Source organism: Macrotis lagotis, chromosome 6 (assembly GCF_037893015.1).
Source record: "Macrotis lagotis isolate mMagLag1 chromosome 6, bilby.v1.9.chrom.fasta, whole genome shotgun sequence".
NCBI classification, from domain to species: Eukaryota; Metazoa; Chordata; class Mammalia; order Peramelemorphia; family Peramelidae; genus Macrotis; species Macrotis lagotis.
In genome coordinates this window covers 60390976-60411353 of record NC_133663.1, presented here as the reverse complement: position 1 = coordinate 60411353, position 20378 = coordinate 60390976, and the positions used below count along the sequence as shown (strand labels likewise).

Sequence of the window (20378 nt, the reverse complement as noted above, 5' to 3'; positions counted from 1 at the left end):
ACAATGAATTAAGGTACGTTTTCTCTTCTTGAATCAACTTATACTCATGTGCCAACCTTCAGTTTGGAGGAAAGAGTTCTATTTAGATGAAATTTCCATAAAGATTGCCTTTTAAGTCCCCAAGTTGTTGTTTTAATAAAAATATAAATGTGTGCATGTACATAAAAATATATGCGTGTGTATTTTTAAAGATCTAATTTTCTTCCTATATTTGCAGAATATATTGACAATAAAAACTTTATCCTTTTTCATATTATTTTATTTTTAATTCATGGAAGTATACAAGCATGTCTAAAACAGTATAATTTTTAAAAGATAATGTTCATGAAATTCCAATTTTATCATATACAACTTGCCATTGCTTCTAAATATATATATATAATAAATTTATCATGTCTTTTTCCCCTTTTTTGTCTGTTTCTTCCCTCCCCTTCCTGACTACCTTCAGATACAAATAAGTATATATGAAAATTTTTTCTAGTTATCCATACTTTCTCTGAATAGAGATAGCATCTTTCTTCCTATATCCTTTACATTTAATTTGGACATTTATAGTAGTAAAAATGACTTATTCTTTTAAAGTCATTCTTATGTTTTTGTTTGCTTTTTTAACAAGGCAATGGGGTTAAGTAACTTGCCCAAGGTCATACAGCTAGATAATTATTAAGTGTCTGATGTCAGATTTGAACTCACATCCTCCTGACTCCAGGTCTGGTACTCGATCCACTGTACCACGTAGCTGCCCTTTAAATTCATTCTTAAAACAATATTACTGTTGTTAGATAGCATATTCTCTTGGTTCTGCTCATTTTGTTCTTCATTCTTGTTTTGTGCAAGTTTTTATAAATATGTATAACTATATGCTTTTTTAAAAAGATTTTATTTATTTTGAAATTTACAATTTTTCCCCTAATCTTGCTTCCCTTCCCTCCCCCACAGAAAGCAGTGTTAGTCTTTACATTTTTTCCATGCTATAAATTGATCTAGATTGAATGTGATGAGAGTGAAATCATATATATATATATATATATATATATATATATATATATATATGAGTGATAGCAAGATTACATAATAAGATAATATTTTCCTTTCTAAATTGAAGGTAATATTCTGGGGGCTTTGTTCAAACTGCACAGTTCTTTCTCTGGATACAGATGGTATTCTCCATTGAAGATACCCCAATATTGTGCCTGATAGTTGCACTGATGGAATGAGCGAGTCCATCAAGGTTGATCATCGCCCCCATGTTGCTGTTAGGGTATATAAGGTTCTTCTGGTTCTGCTCATCTCATTCAGCATCAGTTCATACAAATCATACAAATCCCTCCAGGCTTCCCTGAATTCCCATCCCTCCTGGTTTCTAATAGCACAATGTGTTCTATGACATACGTATACCACAGTTTGTTAAGCCATTCCCCAATTGAAGGACATTCACTTAATTTCCAATTCTTTGCCACCACAAACAGGGCTGTGTGAATTTTGTCATGTTTTTCTAAGATTATTTAGTTCATCATTTCTTCTATTGCAGTAGTATTCTATCACAAACAGCAACCTTGTCTTGCAGAATATGAGTCATACTTCAGGGGTGGGAAATCTTTTTTTTTTCTGCCAAGGGCCAAAGCATAAAGATTAGCCTGCTATATTTGTTCAAACATTTAATTAATTCAACCCTAAAAAGCTCCCAGATTTATTGAATTTCAAATCTGACCTGCAGCTCCTTTGGCAACACCAGACAAAATGATTTTGAGGGTCTCATACCCCTGCTTTAGATGAACATTATTTTTTTACATTTAGTAAGGGCAGACCCAGAGGTTAAATATATTCTTTTTATTTATACTATAAATATTCAATAAAAATTACAGAAAAAGGACAAAATAAAATGAAAATATAAAGGAGTTTAAGATTTTTAAGAAAGCCTGGAAAATGAGGTACAGCAAATTATAATGTGAAGAATTACAATTATTGAGCTAGGGAAGAAATACTTTAGGGGGTGCTTTTTTTCCTTTTTAAAGATTTTATTTACTTTAATTTATACTATATATGTAGTGTAGAGTATACATACCTCTGTACTATATGGTGCTAGATGGATTTATTTTTATAAGTTCTTGATCCTATTATCTAGTTCCTTCCACATAAGCTGGCCAGTTGCTTTTATTCACTTAAGGACCATTGGATCAGGCTGAAGGGCGTCTGATTCAACTCTCTCACTTTGGGGATTGAGGAACAAAGAGATTTATCAGTTCCCTAAGATCTCTCTAGTAGTAAGGAGCAGAAGTGAGATTTGAATCCAGCTCTCTTGGTTCCCTTTCAGTGCTTTTTTCTATGTATGTGCTTTTCATCTGCCAGCTGATAATAATAGCCCCCCACCCTCTACTTTTAACTTGCCACTTCTCATTTTCATGGACTAACAAACTATATTATTTTTGTTGTTTATTAGAATTTCAAGCAAAATGAAGTCATTGAATTGAGTCACTAATCTCATGACCATGGTGCTAAACATCTCACTTATGAAGTTCAGTTCTATTCATTAGATATTTATTATTCAGCCAAGGCTTGTACTAGGTAGGGGTTTGGTGGTGCAGTAGATAGAGTGCCAGACTTGGAGTCAGGAAGACCTGACTTCAAATATCACCACACACACACACACACACACACACACACACACACACACACACACACACACACACATACACTTATTAGCTGTGTGGTGGTTGGGCAAATCACTTAATATTGTTGGCTTATTTGTGTGTGTGTATGTGGGGGGGAGGGAGGGAGGGAGGGAGGGAGAGAGAGAGAGAGAGAGAGAGAGAGAGAGAGAGAGAGAGAGAGAGAGAGAGAGAGAGAGAGAGAGAGAGAGATTTTTTTTTAGACAAATGCTATGTTTTTTAAAAAAGGAAGAGATAAAATGAAAAAAAATTCCATCCCTATCAGCTATTAGATAATTATAAAGGGGGGGGTCTTAATGAAATGAAAAAGGGAAACTAGGTATCACAGTGAATAGAGTGCCAACCTTTAAGAGTGGAAGTCTGAAGTTAAAGTCAAAGTCTGAATTATAACCTGGCTTCAGATACTTAGTAGCTGTATGACTCTAGGCAAGTCACTTAATAGTGTGTGCTTGTTTCCTCATCTGTAAAATGAGCTGGAGAAGGAAATGGCAATCCACTGCAGTATCTTTGCCAAGAAAATCCCAAATGAGTCAGTCAGGCAGGACCTAAAATTACAGAAAAAAAACAAAATAAAATGAAAATATAAAGGAGTTTAAGATTTTTAAGAAAGCCTAGAAAATGAGGTACAGCAAATTATAATGTGAAGGATTACAATTATTGAGCTAGGGGAGAAATACTTTAGGGGGTGTTTTTTTCCCTTTTTAAAGATTTTATTTACTTTGAGTTTTACAATTTTTCCCTTAATCTTATTTCCCTCTCCCCACCCAGAAGTCAATTTGCCAGTCTTTACATTGTTTCCATGGTATACATTGATCCAAATTGAATGTGATGGGAGAGAAATCATATCCTTAAGGAAGAAACATAAAGTAAAAGAGATAGCAAGATCAGGCGATAAGACATCAGTTTTTTCTTTTCTAAATTAAAGGTAATAGTCCTTGGTCTTTGTTCAAACTTCACAGTTCTTTCTCTGGATAAAGATGGTATTCTCCATTGCAGACAGCCCCAAATTGTTCCTGATTGTTGCACTGATGGAATGCTTGAGTCCATCAAGGTTGATCATTGCCCCCATGTTGCTATTAGGGTGTACAGTGTTATTCTGGTTCTGCTCATCTCACTCAGCATTAGTTCATGCAAAGCCCTGCAGGCTTCCCTGAATCCCCATCCCTCCTGGTTTCTAATAGAACAATAGTGTTCCATTATATACATATACATATACATACATATATATATATATATATATATATGTATGTATGTATGTATGTATCACAGTTTGCTAAGCCATTCCCCAATTGAAGGACATTTACTTGATTTCCAATTCTTTGCCACTACAAGCAGGGCTGCTATGAATATTTTTGTACAAGTTTTTACCCATTTTCATGATCTCTTGAGGATATAGACCCAGTAATGGTATTACTGGATCAAAGGGTATGCACATTTTTGTTGTCCTTTGTGCAAAGTTCCACACTGCTCTCCAGAAAGGTTGGATGAGTTCACAGCTCCACCAACAATGTATTAGTGTCCCAGATTTCCCACAACCCTTGCAACAATGATCATTGTCCTTTCTGGTTATATTGGCAAGTCTGAGAGGTGTGAGATGCTATGTCTGAGAGGTGTGAGTGATTTAGAGAAATTTTTTCATATGACTGTGGATTGCTTTGATCTCCCCATCTGTAAATTGTCTTTGCATATCCTTTGACCATTTGTCAATTGGGGAATGGCTTTTTTTAAAATTTGATTCAGTTCTCTGTATATTTTAGAAATGAGTCCTTTATCAGAAATACTAATTGTATTTCTTTTGGTCTTGGTTACACTGGTTTTGTCTGTGCAAAAACTTTTTTAAATTAATGTAATTAAAATCATCTAGTTTGTTTTAGTGATACTCTCCATCTCTTCCTTAATCATAAACTGCTTCCCTTTCCATAGATCTGACATTTAAACTATACCTTGATCTTCCAGTTTGCTTCTAATATTGATTTTTATGTCTAAATCCTGTAACCATTTTGATCTTATCTTGGTATAGGGTGAGAGGTTTTCGTCTGATCTAAAGTTCTTCCATACTAACTTCCAATTTTCACAACAGTTTTCAGCGAAGCGAAAGTTTTTATCCCAATATTTGGACTCTTTGGCTTTATCAAACAGCAGATTCCTATAATCATTTCCTGCTATCGCACCTAGTCTATTCCACTGGTCCACCACTGTATTTCTTTGCCAGTATCAGACAGTTTTGATGACTGATGCTTTATAATATAATTTTACATCTGATAGGGCTATGCCACCTTCTTTGCACTTTTTTCATTGAATCCCTGGAAATTCTTGAGTTTTTATTTCTCCATATGAATTTACTTACCATTTTTTCTAACTCATTAAAGTAATTTTTTTAGTAGAATTGTCATTTTTATTATATTAGCTCAACCTATCCATGAGCAGTTGATGTTTGCCCAGTTATGTAAATCTGATTTTATTTGTATGAGAAATATTTTGTAATTGTTTTCAAAAAGTTTCTGAGTATGCCTTGGCAAATAGACTCCCTGGTATTTTTTACTGTCTGAGGTTATTTTGAATGGGGTTTCTCTTTCTAGCTCTTCCTGCTGTATCTTTCTAGTCATATATAGAAAAGTTGAGGATTTATGAAGATTTATTTTATATTCTGCAACCTTGTTAAAGTTGCTAATTGTTTCCAGTAGTTTTTTGGATGATTTCTTGGGTTAGTCTAGGTATACCTTCATGTCATCTGCAAAGAGTCTCTTCCTTCCCAGTTCTAATTCCTTCAATTTCTTTTTCTTCTCTTATTGCTGAAGCTAACATTTCTAATATAATATTGAATAGTAGTAGTGATAATGGGCATCCTTGTTTCATTCCTGTTCTTATTGGGAATGCCTCTTAGCCTCTCCCTGTTGAATATAATGCTTGTCAATGGTTTCAGATAGATACTGCTTATTGTTCTAAGGAACAGTCCATTCATTCCTACACTCTCTAGTGTTTTTAGAAGGACTGGGTACTGTATTTTGTCAAAACTTTTCTAAGCATCTATTTATATAATCATATAATTTCTGATAGATAATTAATTATACTAACAGTTTTCCTAATATTGAATGAACTCTGCATTCCTGGGATAAATCCTACTTGGTTATAATGTATTGATCTAGTGATAATTGGTTGTAATCATTTTGCTAAGATTTTATTTAAGATTTTTGCATCTAAATTCATCAAGGAGATATGTCTATCATTTTCTTTCTCTGTCTTAACTCTTCCTGGTTTAGGTATCAGCACCATATTGGTGTCATAGCATGAGTTATGTAGAATTCCACTTTTCCCTAATTTTCCAAAGAGTTTATATAGAATTGGAAACAATTGTACCTTAAATGTTTGGTAGAATTCACGTGTGAATCCATCAAGACCTGGAGATTTTTTTTCTCAGGGAGTTCAATGGTAGCTTGTTGACTTTCTTTTTCTGAAATAGGGTTATTTAGGTATTTAATCTCCTCTTCATTTAACCTGGACAACTTATATTTTTGTAAATATTCATCCATTTCACTTCGATTGTCAAATTTATTGGCATAAAGTTGGGCAAAATAATTCCAAATTATTATTTAATTTCCTTCTCATTGGTGGTGAGTTCACCTTTTTCATTTATGATACTGGAAATTTGGTTTTCTTCTTTCTTTTTTTAATTAAATTAACCAGAGGTTTATTAATTTTATTGGTTTTTTTTCATAAAACCAGCTCTTCATTTTATTCATTGATTCAACAGGGGTTTTTTGCTTTTGATTTTTTTTATTAATTTCTCCTTTAATTTTTAGAATTTCTAATTTGGTATTTAGTTGGAGGTTTTTAATTTGTTCTTTGTCTATTTTTTTAGTTGCATATTTAGTTCATTGATTTCCTCTTTCTCTAGTTTATTCATGTAAGCATTTAAAGATATAATAAATCCCCTGACAGCCACTTTGAGTGAATCCCATAGGTTTTGATATGTTGTTTCATTTTTGTCATTATCTAGGATAAAATAATTCATTCTTTCTATAATTTGTTGTTTGATCCACTCATTCTTTAAAATGGGGTTGCTCTGTTTCCAATTAGTTCTGGGTCTATATTTCCCTGACCCAATATTGCACATGATTTTTATTGCATTATGATCTTAGAAAGATGTATTCACTATGTCTGCTTTTCTACAATTTATTATTAGGTTTTTATGCCCTCTTACTAAGGGATTGTTTTTAAGAATAGTCTTAAAAATCAGTCTGAATAACTTCTATCTGTGATATGTTAGTTGTTCAGCTTCCTGAAGGGAATGAGAGCAATAGAGTACAAAACTTATAATATCTATCAAGGTCATTTTTTCAAGGATTCAAAGGTTCAATAATAATTATATTATCTCTCTTTTTAAGAGCAAACTAGAGGAATGACTTGAAGATACTACAGAAAAAAAAGATTTCAGATCAAAGGACAGCTTAGTATCTAGCAATGGTTTCTAAATATTAGAGCATAGGAAAAAATTTCATTTTCAAATGGTCTTGCAAAGGTAGCCAGAGAATATTCACCATCAATAGGTAAACTGACAGTTTGATCAGGAAGGGAAGTAGGTTGATGAAGACATGCTTCTCATTCTCTTAGAGGAGGGATTCTTTTCTTTTGTAATACTTCATTTTCACAGGTTTTTTAGCAAAAAGATGTCAAATATCAATTATCTATAACTAGAAAACCACCTACTTCTACCATGTACTGAGCTGAGTTCAACCCATATTTATTAAATATCTTCTATGTGCAGGACAGATGATAAGGGCTGAAGTTGCAAAGAATGAATGGTTGGAGCTAAATATATAATTGAATATGACTACTGAATCGATCCTATCACTTTTCTTTTCTTTTTTTTATTTAAAGTTTTTGTGAGGCAAATGGGGTTAAGTGGCTTGCCCAAGGCCACACAGCTAGGTAATTATCAAGTGTCTGAGGTCAGATTTGAACTCAGGTACTCCTGACTCCAGGGCCAGCGCTCTATCCACTGTGCCACCTCACTGCCCCTCAATCACTTTGATTTTAAAAGTAATTTTAAATAATATTAGGCAGGAGATGCAGGATCTTCCTTATTGAGAAATTGTAGGAAATAAGTAATTGGACATATGTGTCTGTGGAAATCAGTGACTTTATATTACTCTTTCTGAATGAAATAAGCCCCCCCCCCCCAAATTCACTATCTTTAAGTTTTCTGTTTTTGTTGTTCTGTCTTTGCCTTCTTGTACCTATTAGTTCCCACTTCTACCCACTGATTCAGATAATCACGGGTTGACTAGAATGGATGAATTCAACATATATTTTTTTCACAATATTTCTACTTAACAAAATTATCAAAACTTTTAAATGAGTTTTCTCGTCTACTCCCACATATCTTACTTACTATTTAAATGTCAGGAAAATCAAAATATTGATTTGGCAAGATTAGAGTAATTTCCATGGTAACAAGCCAACTATATAAATAAAGAATTATGGTTTCTCTGCTGGATGAAAGTTAGAGAGACCTGGACCAGGTAACAGAGAACATTCCTTTAGAAATATTAAAAAATAAGTTTAAAAAATAAAATATATAAAATACCAAGGAAAAAGTGTTTTGGAATTACTAATTTTTTTAATGTCCATTAAAAAATCCTTACCTCAGTGGTACATATAAAATAATTATTAATGCAATATACACCCATCAGTCTATCCTCTTGATGAGAACATTTCCAAGGAATGGTTTAATTTGAGAGAAGAGATGCAGTGAAGTGAGGAGAGAGTAAGGTGAGATAAAAATTCTGTTCTCATGACATCATGACATTTTCAAGGAGTATATGTGTTCATCAAAACAAAGATAGGTCTAAAGGGTAAGGTAATAATTGTCTAAAACAAAAATGAGAGATACCACTAGTCCTGTCCACTGATAGGAAGACAGATAGAATCTGGGATACATCATGAAAAAAGAAGAAATACAAATTGCAAGCTATCTGCCAGCTTCTCCCACCCATAACCATCACATGTATGCAGATAATAAAGCCAGTCTGCCAGTACTATCAGTGTCAAACACAAAAGGCAGTTTGGGCCCCTGACTCCTGTCACATCATATTAAGGGGGGGGAAAATGTCTTTTTTTTGCTAGTTCATGGAATGATCAGTATCATTTCCTGTTTTACTTTAAAATTTCAATTGAATGTACATGAGCTATAAGAATACAAAGTGCCAGTGGAAAATCAAAGAAGATGGCAATGTTGTTTCAAGTCACAATGAGATATGTTTGTGTATGTGTTCAAATTTCTAATAGAAGCAAAAAGAGTCTTGGCATTTGGAATGCATGGTTTTAAGTCCTTCCTCTGGCATATTCCTGATTGTGTTTAGGGGTAAAATAACATCTCTCCTTTCTCCTGGAGACTTTTTGTTTTGTTTGTTTTGTTTTTCTCTTCCCAGAGAACTCTTAAGGTGTCCCTTTATAACAAGAATTAGAATGGAAAAGCCTCGAGGGCAAGGATTTTCTCAAATTGAATTTTTTCATTCACAGAGTACTTAGTCTCTATAATGGAACATAGTCAAAACTTAATAAATTACTTTTAAATAAGCATTATTTCTTCACATTAATGATCTCTTATAATTATACTGCAGTTAATTTGACAAGACTGTTATAAGTTTGAAGGAATGGATATATTCTTCTGGGGAAAAAAGGCCTAGCAGGTGATGGTAATAACTATCAAATATATGGAGAACATTTAGAAGAGATATCAGATTTATACATCTTGGACCCAGAGAAAAAAGGAAGATGAATAGGTCGATGCTATGAAGAAGCAGATTCTGGATCAGTGTAAGGAAAATCTCCCTCACAATTAGACCTATGTGAAAGGAAAGCAAGGTCTCTCAGATAATTCATTTCCCCATGATTGAAAGTCCTGGGGCAGAAGGTGGATGACCACTTGCTAAGATGTATTTTTAGTTAGATGTGGGTTGAATGAGATTGCTTTGCAAGTCTCCTCTAGCAGTTACATTCTGTGATTTATTGATTTTGTGAGAATTCTTATCTGATTCAAACACTTTCCACATAATTGTCAAGATGGAGAATCTAGAGGCTAGGCTTTTCTTTGAAAAAACAATAGCAATAATGATAATATTGATAATGATGATAGCAATTTGCAAAGCACATTCCAGAAATTATCTCATTTATTATCATAATAACCTCAAGGAAATGCTATTATTAACTTCATTTTATAAAGAAAGAAATTAAGTCAGACAGAGGTTAAAAATGACTTGCCCTGAATCACCCACCTGGTAGGTATTTGAGACTAGATTTGAACTCAGGTCTTCCTGACTCCAGACCCACAATGTAAAAACATTATCTGTTATAATAGTTGTATCTTGATCATCATCTCATCTTTTGCAGTGCTGGTAGCTAGGAGTTAGTTTAAAAACAATTTAGAACCTTCCATAGTCTGTTATTTCATTGAAAGTTGTTGACCAGCCTCTTTTTTATCCTTATCAGAGGAATCATTCATTTCAAGGAAACATTTACAGAAGCAAAGGATGCCCAGTCCGAGAACCATATTATTTCCTGCCTTGAACTCAGTTGCTTTCCTCTCTTAATAGTATGCTTTGGCACCAGAGAAGCAGCTCAATACATTTTAATAACTTGGCCTTTTATTCACCTAAAATGAAAGAATGTATTATGCTTGCTTCAAACTTTAGAGATGAATGAACCTGATTTTCTGGCTCATGGAACATTGCAGAGAAACACTCTATGGGCTTTGGAGGAGAGAGATTGAAACAATTTGGACATACTCATTTTCTCTCACCTCTTGACTGTTCCCCAGATCACAAAGTCAAGTCCCTAAAGAGTGAGATGGGGACACCCACAATGAACTAAACTTTCTATTGTATTTCATTCCAAGACTTTTTCAGATTGTATTCTGACACTAAGGAGACTTCCATCCTATTTACTACAACTCTTCAGCAAGGAAAGTCTTCATCTCCTGTCTAATACTTTGAAATAGCACTTTAAAATGAACGCTGATAGATCAGATTTGGTAACCTTGCTCAATCAAAGAATTATGAGACATTAGAAATCATGGAATTACCCTCCCCCCACATTTTATAGACAATAAAATTGAGGACAAGTGAAGGGAAGCCCCTGGTCTAAGGTCACACAAATAATAAGCAAATGATTTGGTTTTTTTTCTTTGAAAGACAACAGTAAAAATTTTATTATTTTTGAAAGATTTTATTTATTTTTAATTTTACAGTTTTTCCCCTAATCTTGCTTTGCTCCCCCCCCACTCCCCACAGAAGGCAGTTTTTTAGTTTTTACATTGTTTCCATGGTATACATTAATCTAAGTTGAATGTGATGAGAGAGAAATCATATCCTTAAGGAAGAAATATAAAGTATGAGATATAGCAGAATTACATAAGATAACATTTTGTCTTTGTTCAAACTCCACAGTTTTTTCTCGGGATACAGATAGCATTCTCCATTGCAGATATCCCAAATTTGTGCCTGATTCTTGCCCTGTTGATACAAGCACGTCTTTTAATTAATAATTTGTGTATTTTCATCCATATGCACATGTATATTTTTAAGTTACAAAATTTCTTTCCACCCTCCCTTACTACTGCATTCCCATCAGCGATGAACAGTCAGGTTAGCATTGTACATACATGTTTTGGATAAACATTTATATCTTAGTCATTTTCAGTAAAAGGAATTAGGATTAATGGAAAGAGATATGAGATAATTTTTATAAAGTGTTCATCAGATTCTGAAGAGATGATTTTTCTTTTTTGTTTGTTTTGTTTTGTTTTTCTTCCTCTGGATGGGGATTACATTGTCAATAGCCAGTCTAATAGGTTATCCTAGCTCTCTAAACTGCTGAGAGGGGTTGCTTCCATCACGACTGATCACCTCACAATGCTGTTATTAATGTGTACGTTGTTGTATTGGTTCTACTCCTTCCTCTCAGGATCAGATCCCGTAAGTCATTCCAAGCTTCTCTAGGGTCCAACCCTTTATGGTTTCTTATAGTACAATAATATTACATAGTATTCATGTACCACAACTTTGATGGTCATCCCCTCAATTTCTAATTCTTTGCCACTACAAAAAGAGTTGCTATGAATATTTTGAGACATGTAGGACTTTTTCCATTTTTTTATAATTTTGGGGGGCATAGTCCTAGAATTGGAATTACTGGATCAAAGGGTATAGACAGTTTTATTGCTCTTTGGGCATAGTTCCATATTTTTCTACAGAATGGTAGGATCAGTTCACAACTCCACTAGCAATGCATCAATGTCCCAATCCTCCCACAGCCTCTCCAAACTTGATAATTTTCCTTTTTTTCATCTTGGCCAGTCTGATACATGTGAGGTGATACTTCAATGTTATTTTAATTTGCATATCTCTAATCAATAATGATTTTTTCATGTGATTTTATATAGCTTTAATTTCTTCATTTGAAAACTGACTATTCATATCCTTTGACCATTTATTATTTTGGGAATGATTTGTAACCTTATAAATTTCATACAATTATCCATATATCTTAGAAATGAGACCTTTATCAAAACTCATAGTTGTGAAAATTATTTCCCAGCTTTCTGGTTTCTTTCTAATTTGGACGGCATTGATTTTATTAGTACAATACCTTTTTAATTTAATATAGTCAAAATCATTCATTTTATAGTTTATAATGTACCCTAATTCTTGTTTGGTCATAAATTTATCCCTGTTATATATATTTGATAGATAGAATATTTCTTGGTCTATTAATTTATCTATAAGGTCACCTTTATGTTTAAATTCTGTACCAATGTTGACCTTATTTTGATATAGGGATTGAGATGTGGGTCTATGCCAAGTAAGCAAAAGATTGGACCAATTTTCCAAATATAGTTTTCTTTCCACATCACTGCCAGTTTGACTAATAGTTAACACAATTTAAGTAGAGAATTGTGGAAGAGACAAAGATTTTCCTTCTCTTAGGAAAGAGATTTGACCTGTCTTTGTGTTTTAGTTTTCCTGTTTTCAGACAGAGATAGAAGTGACAAGGATAGTGTCTTAGAGTTATGGAACAGGAGCATTATAAGAAATGAGGTTGGAATTCTAGAGGACTGTTGTCTCTATCTTAAAAATTTTAGGTCCTAACTTTGCTTTTGGAAGAGTAGTTTCCATTTAGGAGGGCTTGGGAAAAGGCTCGATACTTTATGATAATTATTTTGAAGCATACTGTATTTCTAAATATCTGAAGTACACTTTTTCCAAGTGGGGTATTTAGGTCTTGATCCAATGCCTATTCCATAATCCGACTCTGTTTATGTTGATCATTTTATTCTGTGGTGTCCTCTCAAAAACTGCCCCCAAACATAAAAGTTCATGTAGTTGACTATCTGCACAGGGTAATGAATATCTCAACGTGTACAGTTTGTGAAGGGAACAGTAGCACGAGTTTGTTTCTTTTTCTTTTACTAAGCTATCATAAAGAGACAAGTTCACATTCTAGGATTTGTTTATTATATTAGAGTCAGAAGCTACTGGATGTCTTTATTAAAAAAATACTATTAAATTAATTATGTTCTTTATAACAATAAAGACAGTCACCATTTCTACAGAATTTGAAGGTTTACAAGCACTTTTCAAACAAATAACTTTTGAACTAGTGGTACAAATAATATTTTTAAACAACCATTTTGCAAAGACCAGAGATATTAATTTGTTCATGTTCATATAGTAAATCTTAGAGGCAAAATTATAAACAGAATTTCCTAAATATAAGTCCATTATCTTTCCTACATGATAATTATGCTTTTCCTTCTCTTGGAATGTAATAAGGCCATGAATCATCACAGTTTATAAGACAAATTTAAAGGAAAATGTATGTGATGTGGTACTTGACTTATGAATAAACATATTAATAAAAGAAAAAAGTACTAAATATATTTGCAAAGCATCATACTTAAGATGAATTAAACAGCCCCTAATCTCATAAACCTTACATCCTAATTGGGCAGCAACTGTTGCTTTATCTATAGAAAGGAAGTCATCCCAGAGTCAAAGATACTCTGCACTAGAGGACAACGATAAACAGAGCAGCCTATATCTAGGTTGCCCCTTTATTCTGAGCTTTTTTTTTATAATATGAGTCATATATTTTTTGTCTTTTAAAAATTTATTTATTCATTTTTTCATCCATGTGCACATGTATATTCTTAAGTTACAAAATTTTTTCAGCCTCCCTTCTCCTCCCCTCCCCTCTGCAATGAAATATGTTTACAGATTAGTCATTTTTTGATATGAGGAATTAGGATTAATGGAAGGAGATACATAAGAGATAATTTTTATAAAGTGTTCATCAGATTCTGAAAAGTTGGGGTTTCTTGTTTTGTTTTGCTTTGTTTTGTTTTTCTTCCTCTGGATTGGTATAACATTGTCCATAGCTAGTCTAATATGATTGCCCTAGCTCTCTAAAATTATATATTTTTATATATTTTTACATATTTATTTTTACATATTTATTTTATATTTTTATGTATTTATTTTATATTTTTTATATATTTATTTTATTTTTATATATTTATTTTTTATATATTTTTATATATTTTATATATTTTTCCTGCATGATTTAGGAGATGAGATTTATAGCTGAAAAACCTTCCCTTTCTTGGAAACTTCTTGTTATATCTAATTTTGCCTTGAATTTTTGGACTCTAAATGAGCATATATATAATTAAGAGTAGAAAATAAAAAGAGTTTTTGAAAAATATGATCAAGTATATTTGGAACCCGGTAGTTTATCTATAAACTATATAGATATAGACGTAGACATAGACGTAGACGTAGATGTCGACGTAGATGATAGACGATAGATGATAGTTAGATATAGATATATAGATAGATATAGATGTAGATATATAGATATAGATATATTATAGATATATCCCACTATAAAGTGGGAACATGCAACAGCCAGAGAAAAGTAATCTATCCAAAGAGAAAAACAAATATTGTTCTATTTCTGGTCCTCAATGGAAATAACATTTATTTTCTTTTCCACATTCCTACAGATCTCACCCTCTTATTCTTATTCTGATGTAATGCACTCATATAAACCATAAGCTTCTTAATTGAAGGGCCTGTTTTTTGCTGTTTCTTCACAATGGACTGCCTGTACATAGTAGGTATTTTGACAAATGCTTTCTGGATAGGTCTGTTTTCATCTTTGGCTTTCCCACTACAAGAGTGTTCATTCTCTAAGAGTGTCTTTTCTTTCATTTAGAAAATGTGTTGTACAGCATTTAAAACTGAACGACTGGATAGCAACATAAATCTTACCACTAATTGACCTAGGGGAGGCAGGCATTGATTGAAAACAAAACTTTGATTTTATAGCCATATGTCAGTGCTGCCAAGATTCTTACAGAAAAGAAAAGTGCCACATATGTCTTGTTTAAAAGGTGTTGTCAAGCTCGAATATTTATCAATGATCAATATTAGAAAATATAATTTCCAATATTTAACAATAAAGTATGAATATTTTCCCTTAAGATGAAGAAAAATGGATAAACATAACTATGATTATAATGGCTCACATTTTAATAAAACATTTCACATTCCTTCTACCATTTTATCATATTAACAACCTGGTGAGATGGGTGAAATACAAATGAGGAAATTAAAATTTGAAAAATTCAGCAGCTTCTCATAGGTCACACAGGAAATAAGTCACCATTTTAGAGCCAATTTTTCTGTATTCTAGCGGTAAGTCTGTTCAAGAAGAAATAGTGTTTTAGATCTATATGTTCACATAACCAGAGCAATGTGAGTAAATCTTTATCCTTGAATATGTATATTTCATTTACTTAAATTTTGGCATATTAAATATTACATGGAGATTTTTTCTATATGTTCAAAATATAAAAAAAATTACTATAGAACCAAATATCCTATAAGGAATTGGGCATTTTCATTAAAATTATGTGGTTTGATTACCATACAAGATGTCTTCCTAATTTTGTACACCAATCACCTCTATCTTTTGGCATGTCAAATTTTTTCATAATAACTCATAGCATATAATGTTTTATATAATCTCTTTAATAATTTATAACATACTATTTAATAATTTATATTTTATAACATTGTACAATCCTTAAAAAAGGACCAACTTTTATTACTTTAGTCAATAAAGGAATATATAAATACACACACATATATGTGTGCATATATATATATATATATATATATATATATATATATATATATACACATACAGAAGTTAGTGAAACTAAAGCCACATCTGCCTCTATAACCCAGGCTAATTTTCATCTGCCTGTTTCCAATGTATAACCTGTGTTAAGTGTGGATAGCCAAAATTCCTCCTTGAACATTCCACTAAAGTGTTCAGAAGAAATTGCTAAGTTAAATGGAGATGCCTTATAACTTTTCTCCTTCCTAATATCCCCAGCAGTCCTCAGTCACTCAGACTGCAGACTACTACTGCTATCTGTTTTTTAATCTTTTTCTCTGACTTTCCTAAGTAATCTTTGAAATTTTCCTATCCTGAAAAGTAGAAGGTGGGTCTATTGTTTATTGTTGTGAAGAAGATGATGATATCATCATGAGGGAAAATCAGTTCCTTTTTTGTAACTATTATCTCAATAACTGATAATCAAATATTATATGTGTTATATGTTATATATTAGCACAAATGTTATATAATATTATGTTATGTTGCATTTATAAACCTCAATCTGAGGCATAATAGGTATATAGATTTACTTTTCTCTTGAACATAATAACAATTATGTAAGAGATTCAATATAAAGGATGTCATATATAAATGACTCAATTTAGAGATAGACTGATCTCATGAAGATAGTGAATAACAATGGACAACCAACATCCTATCAGGATAACTCAAGAAAGGGTGAAGGCTTTCTGGGTTTCCTCATCATTGTAAACTTCTGGGAGGACATAAAGAGTCTCACAAGTTAAATATTTATAAATCAGCTAAAATGAATATCTAATCTCAGAGAGATAGCAGATACATTGCATAATGTTTGCTTTTCTCTCTTATGAAAGGATTTAAATTTTAAGTATAAAATCAAGGAAAACCTAATAATAATAAATAGATCAATTAATTTGAATTACCTTAATTCAGGCTATTTTTAAAAAAATCTACTTTCTACAAGGCATTGTATTAGTGACTAGAAACACAGAGGAAAAAATGAAATGACCCTTACCTTCAATGAGTTTATATTCTACTAAAGAAAATAATATGCACATGAAAGTCAACATAAAGCATTACAAAGTAAACAAAACTTTTCTCATTAACAAATAGAAAAAGGAATATATATCTCTCAAAGATACAGATAGAAAGATCGATAGGTAGATAGGTAGGTAGGTAGATAGATAGATAGATAGATAGATAGATAGATAGATAGATAGATGATAGTTATCATTTTAAAGTCTCTTAAGTGCTTTATAATTATTATCTCATTTTATCTTCACAATAACCCTTAAAGGTAGGTGTTCTTACCTTAACCATCTTAGAGATGAAACAGAGGAAGCAAAGAGATCAAGGAACTTTCCCCAGGGGTACACAGTCACTGTCTAATGAAGGATTTGAATCTTAAGTATTCTTGATGCTAAGTTCAGCCATCTATAAAGTTTGGTTCTTTTAAGTCATTTTCCACTACTCATTTTTCTTCTATCTATTTTGACATGTTTCCAGGAATTCCTCTTCCTCTTTGACCTTTGATGGAATTGAAGTAACTTTTCCATGTAATGTTGATTTCTACTTGAGAAAATAAGGTTGAATAATACCAATATTTTATGAGCGTACTTTATTTCTGTGTGAAGTGGAATGACAAAACCTTGATAAAAATTCTTCTATGAGGTGTCAGACTGCACACATTAAATTATGTCTGAGTCTTTAATTTTCTTGAGTTTCTTGCATGAAATAGAACTTGTGCAATTTGCCTATGGGCTTCCTTAGTACTCAGGTCCTAACTCTACTGAGGTGCTTAAAATTAAAATAATTATGTGGAATGAAACTTAAAACTATCTCCTCTTCCTCCTCTAAGACCCTTGAGAATCATACCAGTCATTCTGCTGCAAAATCCATGAACACAAAAAATATGAGATATCAATTTGAATGCAATATAAATTTCCCTCTGTTATTTTTCCTTATATTTCCTCCCTAAAGCAGAAGGAAATCTAGATTTACCACTGATTGATATGTAACTCTTAGAGATTCCCTTTTCTTTGAAATGAGAGATGAATATTTCCAAGATGAATGGAAGCTGCCACTGCTGGCAACAAAGGAGTCAGAAGCTCTGACAATACTTTGTTTCCTCCTTTCTTTATTAGAGACCTGATTTTATATATTTCCCTTTAAGATATTATCTATAAGAGTTTATCTTTGGAAAGAACCAACTATCATATACAGTTTTCAAAAGTATCACCTTAGCAGCAATTTATGGTTTCAACTAAGTACGCATTTTTTTGTTTCATTTTTTTTCCTTTTATCTAAACAATTAGGGTTAAATGACTTGCCTGCAGTCACACAGCTAGTAAGTGTAAAATATCTGAGGTCATATTTGAATGCCAGTCTGATTCCATATCCATTTAAAAAAAATTAAAATCTAACAAAACCTTTCATTCCCCTATGCTTGATATTCTTATATACTTAAAAGAGGTTTTACTGTGATTAAAAGTTGATTGATCAAACTGATCAAAATTTTCTAAAAGTTATTAATCTAGTTCCATCTAGATAGATTAAAAATGAAATTGATCCTGTGGCATCACTGAAATGAGGAATTTCTTTTTTTCTCATTGTATGGTTTATTTATTTTCATATTATTATAATAACTTTGTTGTGAAAGTAAATTTAAAACTTCCTCCTCCCCAAAAGGTAGAGAATCCTCAAGAGAAATAAAGCAAGAGAAAAAAAAGTATATTTCAGGCTCTTCAGATTCTATTGACTCTGTCTCTAAGGTGAGTTGCCTTCTTTATCATGTTTATCAGACATATAGTTGCATCTCTATATTCTCCTATAATTGCTATTGCTAGCAGTATTTTCCTCCATTCTATCCCTCCCCACTCCCATTTATTCTATTCTGTCTCTCTCCTTTCACTTTGTCCCTCCTCAGAAGAGAGGAATAGTATATATAGTCTGTATCTGTCCACCCTCTCCCAAGATCTTCCTTCTCTTTTATCACCTACTTTCCCCCTTCCCTCCCCCTTCCCCTTTATCCCATCCTTTTCCTCTCATTTCTGTCTTGGTTAAGATAGATTTTTATGCCCTATTGAGTGTGTATATTTTTTCTTCACTGAGTCATTTCTTATTAGAATGAAAACTCACTCCCCCCCACCTTCCCCTCTTCCACTCCAGTGCAAATGCTTTTTCTTGTCCATTCTACCTCTCCTTTCCCTTTCTCCTAGTAATTTCCTTTATCACCCATTAACTCTATATTTAACCTATATTATACCATTATATTCAATTCCCTTCTGTGCCTTCTCTATATAGCCTCTTTCTAACAGCTCTTGTAAATGAGAAGGTTCATATGAGTTATCACTAATCTTTTTCCCATGCAGAAATACACATAGTTCAACATCATTAAATTCCTAATAATTAGTCTTTCTAGTCCATCCCCTCTATGGTTCACCTGAGTCCTGTCTTTGGAGATCAAACTTTCTGTTCAGCTCTGGTCATTTCAACAGGAAAGTTTGCAATTCCCCCTTTTCATTGAATACCCTTATTTTCATCTGAAAGAGGATGTTCAATTTTGCTGGGTAGTTGATTCTCAATTGTAAACCAATCTCTTTTGTCTTCCAGAATATCATATTCCAAGCCCTACAAGCCCTTAATGTAGAGTCTGCCAAATCTTGTGTAATCCTGACAAAAGAGCCATGGTAGTTGAATTTTTCTTTCTGAAAGTTTGTAGTATTTTCTCTTTGATTTGGAAATTTTAGAATTTGTCAATAATATTTCTGGGGGTTATGTTTTTAGAATCTCTTTCAGGAGGTGATCAATGAATTCCTTCAATTTCTACTTTATCATCAGCTTCTAGGATGTCAGAGAAATTTTGCTTATTTCTTCAAAAATGAAGTCTAAGCTCTTTTCCTGATCATAACTTTCAGATAATTTTTAGATTATCTCTCCTGGATCTGTTTCCAGGTCAGTTATTTTTCCAATGAGACATTTCACATTTTCTTCTAGTTTTTCATTATTTTGGGTTTGTTTTATTATTTCTTGATATATCACAAAGTCATCAGATTCCTTTAGCTCTGTTCTACAATTGAAGGAATTATTTTCTTCAAAGATCTTTTTTATCTCCTTTTCCAGCTGGCCATTTCTGCTTTTTAAGGCATTCTTCTCCTCATTTGCCTTTTGGACTACTTTACCCATTTGACCTAAACTAGTTTTTAATATATTATTTTATTCAACATTTTTTGTATCTCCCTCAACAAGCTGCTGACTTGATTTTCATGATTTACCTGCATTGCTCTTATTTCTTTTCCCAACTTTTCTTCTACTTCCTTTACTTGCTTTTCAGAGCTCTTCCATAGCCTGAGCCTGATTCCTATTTTTCGTGGAGGCTTTGGATAAGAAGCTTCAACTTAGTCATCCTCTGAGAGTATATTTTGATCCTCCATGGGACAAAAGTAATTTTCTATGGGCAAATTCTTCTCTTTCTGTTGTTTG

General features: G+C 32.6%; 1 protein-coding gene across 1 annotated transcript in view; it reads left to right on the top strand.

Annotated features, from left to right (window-relative positions):
• Positions 1-20378, top strand: part of NYAP2 (neuronal tyrosine-phosphorylated phosphoinositide-3-kinase adaptor 2) — a 318657-nt gene that overhangs the window by 158238 nt on the left and 140041 nt on the right. The window lies entirely within an intron of this gene.